Source organism: Heloderma suspectum, chromosome 6 (genome assembly GCF_057233095.1).
Source record: "Heloderma suspectum isolate Gila_16-S chromosome 6, 16-S_ref, whole genome shotgun sequence".
Classification (NCBI taxonomy): Eukaryota; Metazoa; Chordata; class Lepidosauria; order Squamata; family Helodermatidae; genus Heloderma; species Heloderma suspectum.
In genome coordinates, this window is record NC_139463.1 from 82109261 (window position 1) to 82125093 (window position 15833).

The following is a 15833-nucleotide window of genomic DNA, read 5'->3' on the forward strand; positions in this document are numbered from 1 at the left end:
TGTAAGGTCTATAGGAGTGGGGAAAAAATATGAACATGTATTAGTTTTCAGTAACAAATGAGGTGTCCAGTGCACCATCTCATCCACTTTTGCAGAATCAATTTCAGTTTCTGCAGCCTGAGAACATGGACCACATGGTTGTAGCAGTTTGACCCACTACATGTCTTTTTTCTTTTCTTTTTTTACTCTTACCCATCATGGCTTAGTTATTCTATCTTAGCAAGGGGGGTTGACCTGGTGGGTTGAGGGAGTACTGAATGCATTACTGTTAGAAGGGGTGGTCCTTGCTGCCCACAAGGAGGTGGTGGTACAACTATTCCTTAAAAAAAAAACCCTCCCTGGATCCAGAGGTTAACTACTTCCAAGAGGTGATGCTCCCTAAAACCTATTTATAGGTTTTAATTGTATATGTTTTAATGTTGTAATGCTGCGTTGAGTCCCAGTATTGGGGGGAAAAGGCATAAATTATTGTTGTTATTATTATTGTTATTATTGGGCAAGTTGCTCAATAGGATGGTGGCACCTCAGCTACAGGTATTCTAGGAGAATACTGACTCTCTAGACCCAGTCCAATCTGGGCTCTAGCCTGGTTATTGAACATAATCACCATTGATTTCCCCAATGAATTATCTTTATTGGAACTAGTGGAGAAAGCAGGAGTGTGCTTCTGTTACTCTTATTCAGTCTCATATTGATCATGGTATCCTCCTGGATTGCCTTTCTGGATTTGGGAATTTCCAGAGAACCGTGTTGGAGGACTGCATGTCAACCCCTGGCAGTCTTGCTGTGGGGTGCCTCAAGGTACCATCTTTTCTCCAATACTATTTAATATCTATATGAAGCCATTGGGTGCATTAGGGGAACTGGGATGAGGTGCCATCAGCATCCTGATGATACCTGACTCAATTTCTCCATTATATCTGAATCAGGAGAGGCCATTCACACCCTAGATCACTACTTGAATGCAGTGGCAGCATGGATGAGGGCCAATAAACTGAAGCATAAGGTGATACAGGACCAGGACAACGTAAAGAATCTTTGCTGGTCTCAGACACTCCATCCTCCCAATATGGATTTGGGTCTGAATGACCCAGGAAAAGTGTGGGTGCATGGAGGGTAAGTTGTAAGCAAGGACAATTCATGACATTGCACAACTTCATGACTGATCAAGGGGCACATATATAAGTCATCAGCCTTAGCTTCCAATTTCCTGGTTTTGTGGCATTTGGACCAATGTGAGACAGGCAGCCTTATCTTCTGATCTTTTAAACCAGCAGGTTTTTTTAAATGTTTGAATTAAAACATCAACAGATCAAATAATGTAACAGGAAGCTTTAACTATATATAAATGAAACATGTAAAATACATCTTTAAAAAAATCAGAGTAAACAAGTATGAGGTGGGTTAAGAACAAGCAAGATTAAAATATCTTTGGATCCAACAAGAGACTAAAAGAAAGTGGCGGCGGCGGGGCGGGGGGCGGGGTTCTTCACATTGAGATAGAAGACCATTAGAGTGGGAAAGAGGTGGGCATCTTTAGGAAGGGAGAACTTTGAACTGGGCCTGCAAACAAATCCAAAGCCAATGCAGTTTTCATTTGCAACTCGGGGGTAAAATATTTGGCTCCAATCAACAACAGAATGGGAAAGACTAGAGATCTCTTCAAGAAAATTGGAGATCTCAAGGGAACGTTTTGTGCAAAGACGGGCATGATAAAGGACAAAGAAGGCAGGGACCTAACAGAAGCAGATGAGATTAAGAAGAGGTGGCAAGAATACACAGAAGAACTATACAGGAAAGATCTGAATGTCCCTGATAGCCATGATAGTGCGGTCACTGAACTTGAGCCGGACATCCTAGAGACTGAAGTCAAGTGGGCCTTAGGAAGCATTAGTAACAACAAAGCTAGCGGAGATGACAGTATTCCAGCCGAACTATTTAAAATCCTAAAAGATGATGCTGTTAAAGTGCTGCATTCAATATGTCAACAAATCTGGAACACTCAACAGTGAGTGTTCAAGACTGGAAAAGGTCAGTTTACATTCCAATTCCAAAGAAGGGCAACGCCAAAGAGTGTTCAAACTACTGCACAATTGCGCTCATTTCACATGCCAGCAAGGTGATGCTCAAAATCCTACAAGCTAGGCTTCAGCAGTATGCGAACCGAGAACTACCGGAAGTACAAGCTGGGTTTAGAAGAGGCAGAGGAACTAGAGATCAAATCGCCAACATTCGCTGCATCATGGAGAAAGCAAGAGAATTCCAGAAAAACCTCTATTTCTTCTTCATTGACTATGCTAAAGCCTTTGATTGTGTGGATCACAACAAACTGTGGCAAATTCTTAAAGTGATGGGAGTACCAGACCACCTTACCTGTCTCCTGAGAAACCTGTACGAGGGTCAAAAAGCAACAGTAAGAACCAGACATGGAACAACCCATTGGTTCAAAATTGGGAAAGGAGTATGACAAGGCTGCATATTGTCACCCTGCTTATTTAACTTATATGCAGAGTACATCATGAGAAATGCCGGGTTGGATGAATCAGAGGTCGGAATTAAGATTGCTGGGAGAATTATCAACAACCTCCGATATGCAGACGATACCACCCTAATGGCAGAAAGCGAAGAGGATCTCAAGAGCCTGTTGTTGAGGGTGAAAGAGGAGAGTGCAAAAGCTGGTTTGAAACTCAACATTAAAAAAACTAAGATCATGGCATCTGGCCCCATCACTTCCTGGCATATAGAAGGGGAAGAAATGGAAGCAGTGACAGATTTTACTTTCTTGGGCTCCAAGATCACCGCAGACGGTGACTGTAGCCATGAAATTAAAAGATGCTTGCTCCTGGGGAGGAAAGCTATGGCCAACCTAGACAGCATAGTAAGAAGCAGAGACATCACCTTGCCGACAAAGGTCCGTCTAATCAAAGCTATGGTTTTCCCAGTAGTAATGTATGGCTGTGAGAGCTGGACTATAAGGAAGGCTGAGCGCCGAAGAATTGATGCTTTCGAACTGTAGTGCTGGAGAAGACTCTTACGAGTCCCCTGGACTGCAAGGAGGTCAAATCAGTCCATCCTAAAGGAAATTAACCCTGAGTGCTCATTGGAAGGACAGATAATGAAGCTGAAGCTCCAATATTTTGGCCACCTAATGCAAAGAGAAAACTCCCTGGAAAAGACCCTGATGCTGGGAAAGACTGAAGGCAAAAGGAGAAGGGGACGGCAGAGGATGAGATGGCTAGATAGCATCATGGATGCAATGAATATGAACTTGGGCACGCTCCGGGAGAGAGTGCAGGACAGGAAGGCCTGGCGTGCTATGGTCCATGGGGTCACGAAGAGTCGGACACGACTGAACGACTGAACAACAACAACAATAATTTACCAGCCACATTTTTTGAACCACATTTTTTGAAGTTTCTGGATTGTCTTCAGAGGCAACTCTTCACAGAGCACATTCCAATAGCCCAGATGTGATATAACTAAGCCATGTCCATATCTGCACTTCCAGGAACAGATGTGGCTGGTTAACCAATCCACATTGATCAATGGCACTAGTAGCCATGGTTGTCACTTAGACACCTTGGCTCAAATCCAGGTTCAGGAGAGACTTCAGACTGCTTTCTGAGTTTTCAAGGAGAGTCACCCCTCATTCAAAAGAGATGGAACTGCTGGTCTACTGACTAGGAACACCTCTGTCCTGTCTGGATTACACTTCAGTTTGTTCACCCACATTCAGTCTTTTACCAAACTCAGGCACAGTTTTGGAACTTGAATAGCCTCCTTGGGACATGCTGAAAAGGAATGATAGAGTTTGGTGTCATTTGCATATTGATGGCTTTACCCCTGAAATCACTAGATATTCTTTCTGAGCAATTTCATATAGCTGTTACACAGCATTAGTCATTAAATGAATTAAAAATTGCCATGGAGGGAAATAAGTGGGAATGTAGGGGTTGGATGCAAAAGAAGCTTCTGATAGCACAGTCCTTTAAAGTCTGGGTCATTGACAAAAGAGAAGAAGCCAGTATTGTTAGTGTGTGTGTGTGTGTGTGTGCATGTGTGTATGTGTGTGTGTGTGTGTGTTTTGTTTCTGTTTTACATGGGTGAGGATTAATCAGATAAGCAATTAGTAGTACCATGTAGCACAAAAAAGGATTTTTTAATTTTGAAAGCATTTCAAAATTCAGAGAAGGTTACAACAGCTGAGATTGTTTTGCTTGGAAAAAAGATGGTAAGGGGAGACATGATAGAGGTCTACTAAATTATTCATGGTGTGGAGAATGTGGATAGGGAGACATTTTTCCTCCCTCTCTCAAAATACTAGGACCCAAGGCCATCCTTTGAAGCTGATTGGTGGGAGATTCAGGACAGATAAAAGGAAGTGCTTCTTCACACAGCGCATAGTTAAACTATGGAATTCACTACCATGGGATGTAGTGATGGCCACCAATTTGGATGGCTTTAAAAGGGGGTTGGCCAAATTCCTGCAGGAAAAGGCTATCAATGGCTACTAGTCTTGATGGCTATGTGCTACCTCCAGAACCAGAGGCAGTGAGCCTATGTACACCAGTTGCTGGAGTACATGGGTGGGAAGGTTCTGTTGCACTCTTGCCCTGCTTGTGGGTTCCTGATTGGCCACTATGAACAGAATTCTGGGCTAGATGGACCCTTGTTCTGATCCAGATGGCTCTTCTGATGTTCTGATGTTAATTTCCCCTGTATGTGCTCTTAAAACAATCTAGGCAGCTCTATCATTAATTGACTATGTTTGGCCATGTCTCTTGGACACAGAGATGCACATCCAAATGGACATGTGGAGAGTACACATACCCTAGTAAAATAATCCAGAATTCTAACACGTGGTTTTTTGACAAGGAAGAGTGAGTAGAAGAACTGAAATCCGACATAGTTTCCATCTTAATCACTGATAAAAACTAGGAAGATATTTATGGGTTTCCTGTTTTCTAAACTGGATTCCGCATGTACAGCACTAGTGCTGGTCAGGCTGCTGAGTCATGTCATGTGATTTAAGCACAGTATTCACCATCTGGCTACAAGTATGCATGTGAAAGCTAATTAACCACTGTCCTCATGAGTCACAGGCTGGGATGATGCATCTGAAGCACAAGATGGGAGACATGAAGTATACCTCAAAATTATTACAGTGCTGCCACCCTTGTAGGGAAGTTCGAAATTGTTCCTTATGTTTTCCAGCCCAGGACATCTATATTATCCCTCTTAATTGTAACAAAAAACAAAAACAAACAAAACACATGCATCAAAGGGTACACTGGCACTGCCCCCACAACAAAACTAGTCCAAGGAGGACTTGAGTATGGTCATTGGCCTGCAGGAACCACAGAAGTTTGTGTGTCAGTTAGGGGAAAAACAGCAGTGGAGGAAGGTGGAGTTGAATGACCTGCCTGTGCCCCTTATACGTATGTGAGAATCACAAAACCCAAGCTTGCTGAAGTTCTCTGAATTTCATCTGAAAGCTCATTCCAACTCAAGTCTCTACTGCCAGCTTTAAGTTTTATTTTTGCATGAAATTCCATGTGTATTTTCATGCTGTTTTTCCACATGTAAGCATCAGTTGTTTGCATCTTGGAAATGTATGTATTCTTCTTCCATTGATTGCAGCATATTTGTGCACATTTTTCAAAAAAATATGTATTTTTCATTCACATTTTTCAAATATACATATGCTGTCAAATGCATTTTGGGGGGTCCGCGAATCACATTGCAAACTAAAAAATGTACGGTTGTCGACTGCAGATTATGTCTGAGTTCATGTTCTTTCTAGAAGTTGTGAACTGGGTAAATCCTGATTAAAAAAACCCAAATAATTTCTCATACATCCCTACTTATACCATCCTGAAGGCAAGCATGGCTGGCTGGCTGAAAATATGAATGGGCTCATTCTTGCTAGGAGGTGAAGATACACAGAATGAAATTCAGTTGTTCTTCAAAATCCACATTTCTCTGAATTTTTCAATGGAACTATCCAATCAAAAAAGTATACAAAAGGAAAAGTGCACACATAAATGCATTTATTTGTGAAAATGTTCAAAAATGCATTATATTAGACAATTTGCTTGCAAAACATGTGTATATTAGTGGAAACTGCTCACAGAACTGGCTATATTAAGAGAAAAGGCCACAAAAATGCATTAAAAAATCATGCCATGCATTTTTTTAAAGACAGATCTCAACATTCGGGATGAACAAAACATAAGTTAACAAAGAATTGCAAAGTTCGGAACAAACTGAATGCACGATAGGAAAAATGAGGGATTGGCAGATTTGTCCAAACCAACCTCAAAATACTCCTTCCAGTACCATCTAAAAAGAACTATACTGACCTATACTCCTCTTGTTGTCTTTCATGGGCTTCTTGAAAAGAAATTGTTATTGTCTTCTTTTTCCACGAACTGCCATATATAAAAATTGCCTTTACAATGTCACATATGGCCTGCAGTGTATTCCAAACTGATGTCTTACTGATGTCTGCCTAGAGTGGACTAAGAGTCTCTTCTTGAACTAATTATATTTAAAATAATTAAAGAATTAATAGCCTTCTGGGGCGGGGGGGGGGGCTTCCCATGCAATGTCTCCTGCCAATCTTAATACCCAAAGGGATGTGTTTACTACTTAAGCTATTCATGTTCTAAATTAATCTTCTCATAAGAAAGAAAGAAAGAAAGAAAGAAAGAAAGAAAGAAAGAAAGAAAGAAAAGCCCTGATCACTGTCTTTGGCTGAGTTTATAGTATCACTTGTCTCTGTGTCTTCACATGTTTAAGCGTAGGCAGAAAAGACCTGGGTATCCTCTGTGTTTACTGGGAAGACTAACAAAAAGAGATAAGATTCAGGATACTTTGAAGGCCATGTGGAATCTTCTAATTGCATTACACAGCATTGGGGCTGTTGTCAAACAATGTATCATTTTGTATCACATGTATGAGATCATTGTCTGCAGGCAACCTGATATGTACCACAACACCTCGGCCATGTGCCTGAACTACATCATAATCTGCTATATGCAAACAGGTTCTTGTCATAGTTATAAACACCACACGGACATCTTGAACCATTTATTTTGGTGTCTGTAAAATGTAATTGTATACTTTGGAATGGGGCAAATGCCTTACCCGGTACCAACAGAAGCTCAGTTGCCAGGGAGTGGGATTCCCCATTGGACCTTTCTTTCAAATGAAGTGGGGGGTACAAAAAACTTCATGGGTGTGTGTAGAATGGATACTGGGTCTGCTTTTGTTGAAGCTTATGTATAATTGCTAGAAAATGTTATTTCATATATACATTTCATATGAATTCATTGATACAGATATATACAAATCTATGTATGTATATTAAAAAGATTAATATAGATACAAAAGTGTGTGTGTGTGTGTGCGCGCGCGCGCATGCCTTTGACTTTAATAGGGGGCATCGGTATGATTTTTAGTACAAGGTGGTCTGATCTGCACACAACGTCTTCCCCTCTTCCACACCTTTGTTAAGCAGTTCAAAACCAAGTGCTGCAGCTCAGCTGGGCTGAGCACCTTCTGGCGGTACAACTACCAGATTCCCTCAAAGTGGTGCCACACCCATCTACACGAAGATGGGGCATCTTCCCAGGGATCCTGTATGGGAAAAGGATGGCTTCCACACAACTTTCATCTCAAAATATACAAGAATTGTGTATGGTGAGGGAAAAGAAACCAGCATTCACACCACTTCATACTAGCACCAATACCACACCAACCTGGAGATGAGACAGGGAGTACCATTTCCAGGATCCCTTGGAGAAATGATGCAAATAGTGGCATTTTCCAACCAGTGGTCACAGATTAAGGATGTTGGAAATTTGCTGGGCTCTGGACTCTGGCTCACCTACCTGCGAGCTGGCCCAACTCGATCTGCACAGGACCAGCTTGCAGACTTCTGGGTTTTTTTCTTAACTGGTCATTTACACAAACTGCAGGTGCAATTTGCCTAATTGGTGCATATTATGGTGGAAATTTGCTTAATTTGTGCATTTGTCGGCCATAATATACTTAATTTGCGCACATTGCACCTGCAATTTGCACAAATTAAGCATATTGCAGCTGAAATATGCACAAATTAGACAAATAGCACCCGCAGTTTGCGTAAATTGACAGTTCAGAATAAAAAAAATCCCACAAAATTTCCCCTGGCTCAGCAGGCAAATGTGGGGATCCATCAGGCTCAAAAGGGGCCAGATTTTCAGTGATGGATATCCCTATCACAGATTCATTCCCAATAGGGAAAAATGACCTACTGTGGCTCAAGGATTTCTCACTAACTTTTGTGCAGTGATTTTCCTTTCCTTTCACCTGTAATAGAATTCTAGGTCTGGAAAAAAGGAAGAAGAGAACATTTCTTGTTTTAACTTAGTATTAAAAATGGTGGGGAGAGCTGTGCTCATATAAGTTAACTAATCAGTGGGAACTGCCAGATATACACCTCACCAGAAATGGGAAAATATTTGAGATTTTTAACAAATATTGTAAATTATAGGACTTAAGTTAGACTAACATGGGATATATTTACTTGTTTTAATGAGGAGAGTTTCAGAAAGGAGCCAGGATGAATGAGAGTGAAAAAAGACACTGACTAGTAAGGTAAGTTGTAGTTACGCCATTTGGAAGATATTTCCTGTCAAATACTCTTTATGGATTTGACGGGCTGGGGCTGGGGAGTGATGCAGGAAGTACGTGATTGTGGATGAAGACGGCCTTTGGGGATAGAAAAAGGGAGGATTCCATTGCAATCCCAGTGGCTTGTTTTTGTAGGTTTTTTTGTTTTTTAAGTTTTTGTAGGTTTAAAACTCCCATCAGCCAAAGCCAGCACACCAAATCATGAGGGATCATGGGAGTTTCAGACCAAAACATCTGGAGGGCCAGATGTTGCCACCCACCCTCAGTTTAGTGGGAGGCCAATGGGCAGGTTCTTGGCTTATATATTATGCATTTATTATTTCAGGAACTAAACTGATATGAATTTAGGGATGGCGGAGAATTTCTCCCCGAAACTTCGGGGGGCCGAGCGCCAACGTGTTTGGCCCCCCAAACAAGTTTCGAGGAGAAATCCTCCTCACCCCCCCACACCCCGCACCCCCCCGGGACGGGACTTACCTTCGCCGAATGTCCCTCCCGGCAGCGGGTCCGGCTGGCGGTTCGGCGGCTGTTCGTGCGGGGCGGGAGCGGCAGCCAGTCTTTCGACTGGCTGCCGCCGCCGCCATCCCAATAAAAGAAGAAAAAAAATGCCCCCATGATAGGCTATGTGACGATTAACGTAGCCTATCACAGCTAGATTTGCAAAGTCAGCCGTGATAGGCTACGTAAATCGTCACGTAGCCTATCACGGGTGACTTTAAAAAAAAAAAAAAAAGCGCGTACGGATAACGGCGGCCCCCATAGGGAGCCGCCATTCCCGTTCCTTATTTGGTCGCTGTAGTCTACGTAAATCTTTACGCAGACTGCCGCGAAAATAAGGGCAACGCTATTTGCAAATTATTAGACTTTGCAAATCTAGCCGTGATAGGCTACGTTAATCGTCACGTAGCCTATCATGGGGGCGGTTTTTTTTAAAAAAAAAAAACTTGCGAGTTCGCGGCCAGGTGAGGTGGGAAGCCTCCTCCCCGGCCTGAATTTCGGCCGGGGCAAGGCGGGAAGCCTCCCCCCCGGCCTGAATTTCGGCCAGGGCGAGGCAGGAAGCCTCCCCCCCGGCCTGAACTTCGCGGGGGGAGCAGCGAAGCGCCTCCCCCCCACCGCGAACAAGCTTTGACGAAAGGTAAGTGACTTTTGTCCACCCCTATTTGAATTAGGACTGAGGTGAGTCAGACCTTTTCAACTCTATTTGCAGGCTGTGAAGTGCCTTTGCCCATTTTTTTGCAATGCATGAGAGCACCCAGGAACAGGGATGAAGACCTTTTGTGTCTGTATGCATATGGACATTACCACTAGGCAATCATGTGATGTTCCCTGCCATAAGAAAACACACTTCCACAATTTCCCAGGACATCAGAAGCATCTCTGTAGTCCTCTTTCTCATTGAATACTGCACTGTGGCTTTTTCGTTGCCCATTTGTGTAAATAGGGTAGGTACCACCAAGAAACACAGTTGAGGAGAAAGGATGTATGAAAGCCTTACCTGGCTCCATGCCAGGTGGGCAATCTGTGGGGGGGGGAGGTGCTCCATCTCTCCCCCCAGAATCCTCCCTGGCCGGCTCCGCTCCGAAGCAGTTTCATGGAGTTGTTGGCTAGGGCCAGCTGCAGCCAGAGTTCTGGCAACAGCCAGGCTGCTGCGGCTGCAAATGGTGGTCGTCGTAGCGGCCACCATTTGTGTCCTTGCAGTAAGCCATGATAGGCTATGTAAGTATTTACGTAGCCTATCACGGCAAAAGGCAAGGACGCAAATGGTGGCCGCTACGCCATTTGCGTGGCTGCCTTTTGCCCTGATAGGCTACTTAAATACTTACGTAGCCTATTACGGCAAAGAGCAGGGGCACAAATGGCGTAGTGGCCACCATTTGTGCCCCTGCTCTTTGCTGTGATAGGCTACGTAAGTATTTACGTAGTCTATCATGAACAAAGCCAGCCACGCAAATGGTGGCCGCTACGATGGCCGCCATTTGTGGCCATCGTAGCGGCCACCATTTGCGTGGCTGGCTTTGTTCATGATAGACTACGTAAATACTTACGTAGCCTATCACAGCAAAGAGCAGGGGCACAAATGGCGTAGTGGCCACCATTTGTGCCCCTGCTCTTTGCTGTGATAGGCTACGTAAGTATTTACGTAGTCTATCATGAACAAAGCCAGCCACGCAAATGGTGGCCGCTACGATGGCCACCATTTGTGGCCACAGCAGCCCGTCAGTGGCCGGGAGACCAGCTGGAGCCGCCACCGCCGCATCCACCGCATCTGCCACCAGGTAAGCTCTGTCCCGGGGGGATTCTGCAGTGTGGCAGGGGGGGGGAGGCTGTTCTGCCACGGATTCTGGGCCTCACTGGAGTCCGTGGCAGAATTCTCTGACATCCCTAGAGGAGTTGCTTGACATAAAATTCTGGGGCATTGGGAGCAAATCCAACTTGACAGCTAAAAGCTGTTCAGCCCAGGGCAGGTACCTATGCTGGAAGGTAGGCTTGCCTAAGTGACCCACAGGATCACACTTCACTATGTGCCCCCTCAGCCCTGGAACCGGTCTTTCTTGTAATACAGTGCTGCAAGAGAGTGGGGTTTTCCAATTGTCTCCAACAAATATCATGGCATGATTACCTAAGCAACAGGGAACACTAATTTCTTTACAATGCTGGGTAGTACATGTGAATGGCTAGGTATCATGAGTTGCATGGTGTTGTGATCCTTGATTGGCTATGATCACAGAATGAAAGAGCAAACAAGATGGAAACAGAAAGGAGTAACATAGTGGCTGGAAACAGTCATAAATAGATAAAACATTAATGCATTCTTGAGTTGGGAGGGGGATTTTACCAGATCCCTCCCCAACTGAATAGAGAGAATGCACTTCATATATTTATTTCTTGAAAATACCCCACTCAAATATTTCTTCTTAGTGTTTCTACACATACGTACATGTCTCAAACAGCTAAGCTCTCTTCAAGAATCATTTTAAAAAAATATTTTTAATTAAAATGACACACGTACAAACTTCAAGAAAATAAGACGAAATAGTTTTACATATACAGAAGGGAAGCATGCAGGGAAAGGGCAAGAAATGTATTTCTATATACAGGAAACATGAAATCAATGAAAATAAGGTCTTATTAACATATCATTCCAACACACTGATAAATCTTGATAAAATTTTCTTTATTTACAAATGAGGACTCATAGAAATGGTTCTCCCATATATAATATGCAATTTTAATATAATACCCATGCATAGGATAGGATAGAATTCAGTAGGTTATTAAGATAAGCACCATATTATCCACAGAGACAAGAAATGTAGCTACCTTTGAACTTAATTGTATGCCCATAAACAGACTGCAACGGCCAAAAGGTCAATGAAGACAACAAAAAACAAGACAGATTTCTGACAACTTTGTCTTGTTCCCCTCAAAAGATTGATTGTTAGAGAAAGATATCAGTTAACAGAAAATATTGCTAATTGCTTAGTGTGCATAACATCTATCCATGGTCTGAGCTATCTCTGCTTTGAAATACCCCATTAATATCTACCAATATATCTAAATTATGGGGCCATATTAAATTCCCTGAGCACTTGACCATATGAAAGTCTTTTTCAGCATCCAAAAAATAGACTAATGCTCTTGTTTTGCCATATTTCTTGATATTACCTATTACCTTAATAGTGTTCTAACATTTGAAAAAGTTGTCTCCCTTTTACAATACCAAATTTATATTACCTATCACAATATAACACAGCACATTTACATAACAATTCTCAATTTTCTTTACTATGCATGGTAGAATGCCTGCCTGCATATTTTGAATCTTGCCTTTCTACACACACATATATATAGCTGTGTAGCTTTAGCTATATCTTTGAAACCTTTTCCAAATAAGAGTTTTGATTTATTTATTTTTTAGGCTGTATATGATAGGGTTTAACACAGGAGTTAAAATATTGTACTGGATAGAGATCACTCTGTCCAGATCAGTGAGAGACTTAGAACTTGGCTTCATGTATCGAAAAAATGTTGAAAGATAAAACAAACAAACCACAATGAGGTGTGAGCTGCAGGTGGAGAAGGTTTTACTCCTGCCTTTTCCTGAGCAAATCTTCAGGATGGTTGAAATGATATAAATGTAAGAGACAAGGGTGAGGAGGAAAGGGGTTAAACCAAAAATAAAACCAGAGGCAAGTATCAACATATGAGAGGTGAAAGTTTCACTGCAAGACAAGCTCAAAACTGCTGGGAGTTCACAGGTGTAGTGGCTGATTGTATTGTATTTGAGGAAGGTCAAATCCTTCAAAGGCATTGTATTGATCAGAGCATCAAAGAAACCAGTTACCCAGGTTCCCCCCACCAGTTGTCTGCACATTAGTTTTTTCATTATTGTTGAATAATGTAGAGGATCACATATAGCAACATATCGGCCATATGCCATTGCAGAAAGAAGAAAAATTTCAGCACAAGCAAAATGGATAAAGAAAGAGATTTGTACAATGCATCCCAAGTGAGAAATGGTTGTCTGCTTTCTTATGAAGTTTTCCAGCATCTTTGGTGCAGTGACAGTTGAGTAGAACATGTCAACAAAGGCAAGGTGACTGAGAAAGAAGAACATGGGGGTGTGAAGGACAGGCTCAGCCCTGATTACCAATATGATGGTAGAGTTTCCTAATAATGTGATGGCATATATGATTAGAAAGACAAAGAAGAGAAAGATCTGTACTTGTGGATCACTGGAAAGTCCCAGGAGTATAAAATCTGTTATCACAGTTTGATTTTCCATAGTGAAGTAATGAACATCTGTGAGTTCTATAGGAGTGGGGAAACAAATATAGGCATGAATAAGTAATACTTTAATGTATTAGTATAAGGAATATAATTATGATTAGCTACCTGACACGATGCCTGTTTTCTCAGGAATCAGTGCATTGTTTTCAATTGGATGTCAGCATTAGAGTGTCTTCACTCTAATGCTTTGTCATGTCAAAGTAGTCTAGAATATGCTCAGTGGAGGAATATTCCTTTCTTATAGTGTAATGCTCTTAGCATCAGATATCTCTCTGAATAGACTGTCTTGGTTGTAGATTGGAAACACAGTGGTTCAGTGGTTCTGTTCCTAGTGGGAGAGCCCATTCAGAAGGTGATACGGGGAGACCTGCTTAAACCTGTAGCATTTGTGTTCATGGGAACCTGCAAGGTTCCATCTCGTCCCCCATATAGGGATGGTTCAGGGATGACTTTTTTTTTCACTTATTCTTAATTCCCATCCATTATGATTATGAGAAGTTAATTTTGTGACCAGTAATGCCAGCAAAGTCTTTCAGAAGACATAGAGAAGAGAAGAGAAGAGAAGAGAAGAGAAGAGAAGAGAAGAGAAGAGAAGAGAAGGGGACAGGGTGACAAGCAGATGAATACCACCTTGTGCCCTTGATTCACTTAGGGAGGATATTCATGACAATGGAATGAGAAGTGCATTGAAGGATTACCCAGATTTTCATGGAATGGGCTTTGGTATGTCACCAACAGACACATGAAGCAAGAAAAGCCGAGTGTACAGTACCTTTAAAATCTGGTTTTCAGGGGTCACCTTCTGGATGGGGTGAGGGGAGAAGAACTGAATGTCATCATACTGACAGGGACTGGTCAACCAATGAGAGAGGCTTGTCCCCCCCCACCCCGTTCCCCCCATTGGGGCTTCCCCCAGCTACAATATTGCTATGAATGGAGAGCAACGAATTCACAATTCTCAAGGCTCCCTTCTGCTACTACATTATCTCCCCATGCACACACACTTTTTCCCCAATGTGCACACTTTTGCCTTGAGAAGCCAAAATCTTCAATTCTGGAGTGTAGCCTCTGAAAGCTTCCCATGAAAGCAGCCCAACCTCCCAATTTTGCCCCATTCCAGCACTATGCTGAGGAATTATTTCTTCCTACCCCACTGTCTACTTCTCCCTGCTCAGTTGAGAAGCTCCCATAACCTTGAACGATCACTACTGAGTAGGGATGTACAAAAGGCACTTACCTTTCACGGATTATGTTGATGGTGGGGGGGGGAGGCACTCCGTCCCTCCCCCCCCCCCGGAATCCTGGCTGGCCAGCTGTGCTCTGCAGGGATTCTGCGGAGCCGCCGGCCGGCTCTGCCAGCAGCCAGACATCCGGGCGCTGGCTAGCAGGGACGCAAATGGCGGCGGCTGTAGCTGCCGCTGCATGCGTCCCTGCAGTCAGCCGTGATAGGCTACGTAAATGTTTACTTAGCCTATCACAGCTGACTTAAAACAACAACAATGTGCTATGGATGCTACGCTATTTGCGTTCCCCTTATTTTCTCTGTCTTAGTCTACATAAAACTTGATGTAGACTAAGACGTGCCAAAATAAGGAACGCAAATGGCGGTGGCCGTGGCCACCGCCATTTGTGTATGCGCATTGTTGTTGTTGTTTTAAGTCAGCCATGATAGGCTACATAAACATTTACGTAGCCTATCACTTTTTTTTTTTAACTTAGCCGTGATAGGCTATGTAAATCTTTACATAGCCTATCACTTTTTTTTTAAACTGGAAATGGCGGCAGTGGCGGCAGCCGTTCGGAAGACTGGCCGCCGCCACCGAACCGCCGCAGGAGCCACCGCCAGAACCACCACCGCCAGGAAGATCCACCCCAGGTAAGTCTCGTCCCGGGGTGGGCGGGGGGGCAGACTGTTCCGCCACCGATTTCGGGGGGCCAAATGCCCTGGCATTCGGCCTCCCCGAGATCCATGGCAGAATTCTCTGACATCCCTACTACTGAGACTACATAACTACAGAGAAACTACAGAACATCAAAAAAGCACAGCATCGACATATCGATTTCATGGAGAAGACAAAGAGCACTTTAGGGTGAGTTAATAAAGTTAGCCTTTAACCTTTTAAATGCTTTAACGCTTTAGTGATTTACCGTGGCTCCATATGCACTGAAATCTATTAAAGATTCACTGCAGGGGAGCAAGATTTATTTCTTACTTCTGAGTAAACATGCACAGAAGGGGTTTGCTTTACAGAGAGCCTCATCCAGCATTGGAATATGTTATTGATTCACTGTGGGAGAGCAAGAATTATTTCTTACTGATGAGTAAATATGTACAGAAGGGGGATATGTGAAAACCTACTAAA

The 15833-nt window shown here is 43.0% G+C and overlaps 1 pseudogene; it reads right to left on the reverse strand.

Moving 5' to 3' along the window:
- Positions 1-12541: 12541 nt before the first annotated feature.
- On the reverse strand, positions 12542-13474 carry LOC146341482 (olfactory receptor 5V1-like; annotated as a pseudogene).
- Positions 13475-15833: the final 2359 nt, after the last annotated feature.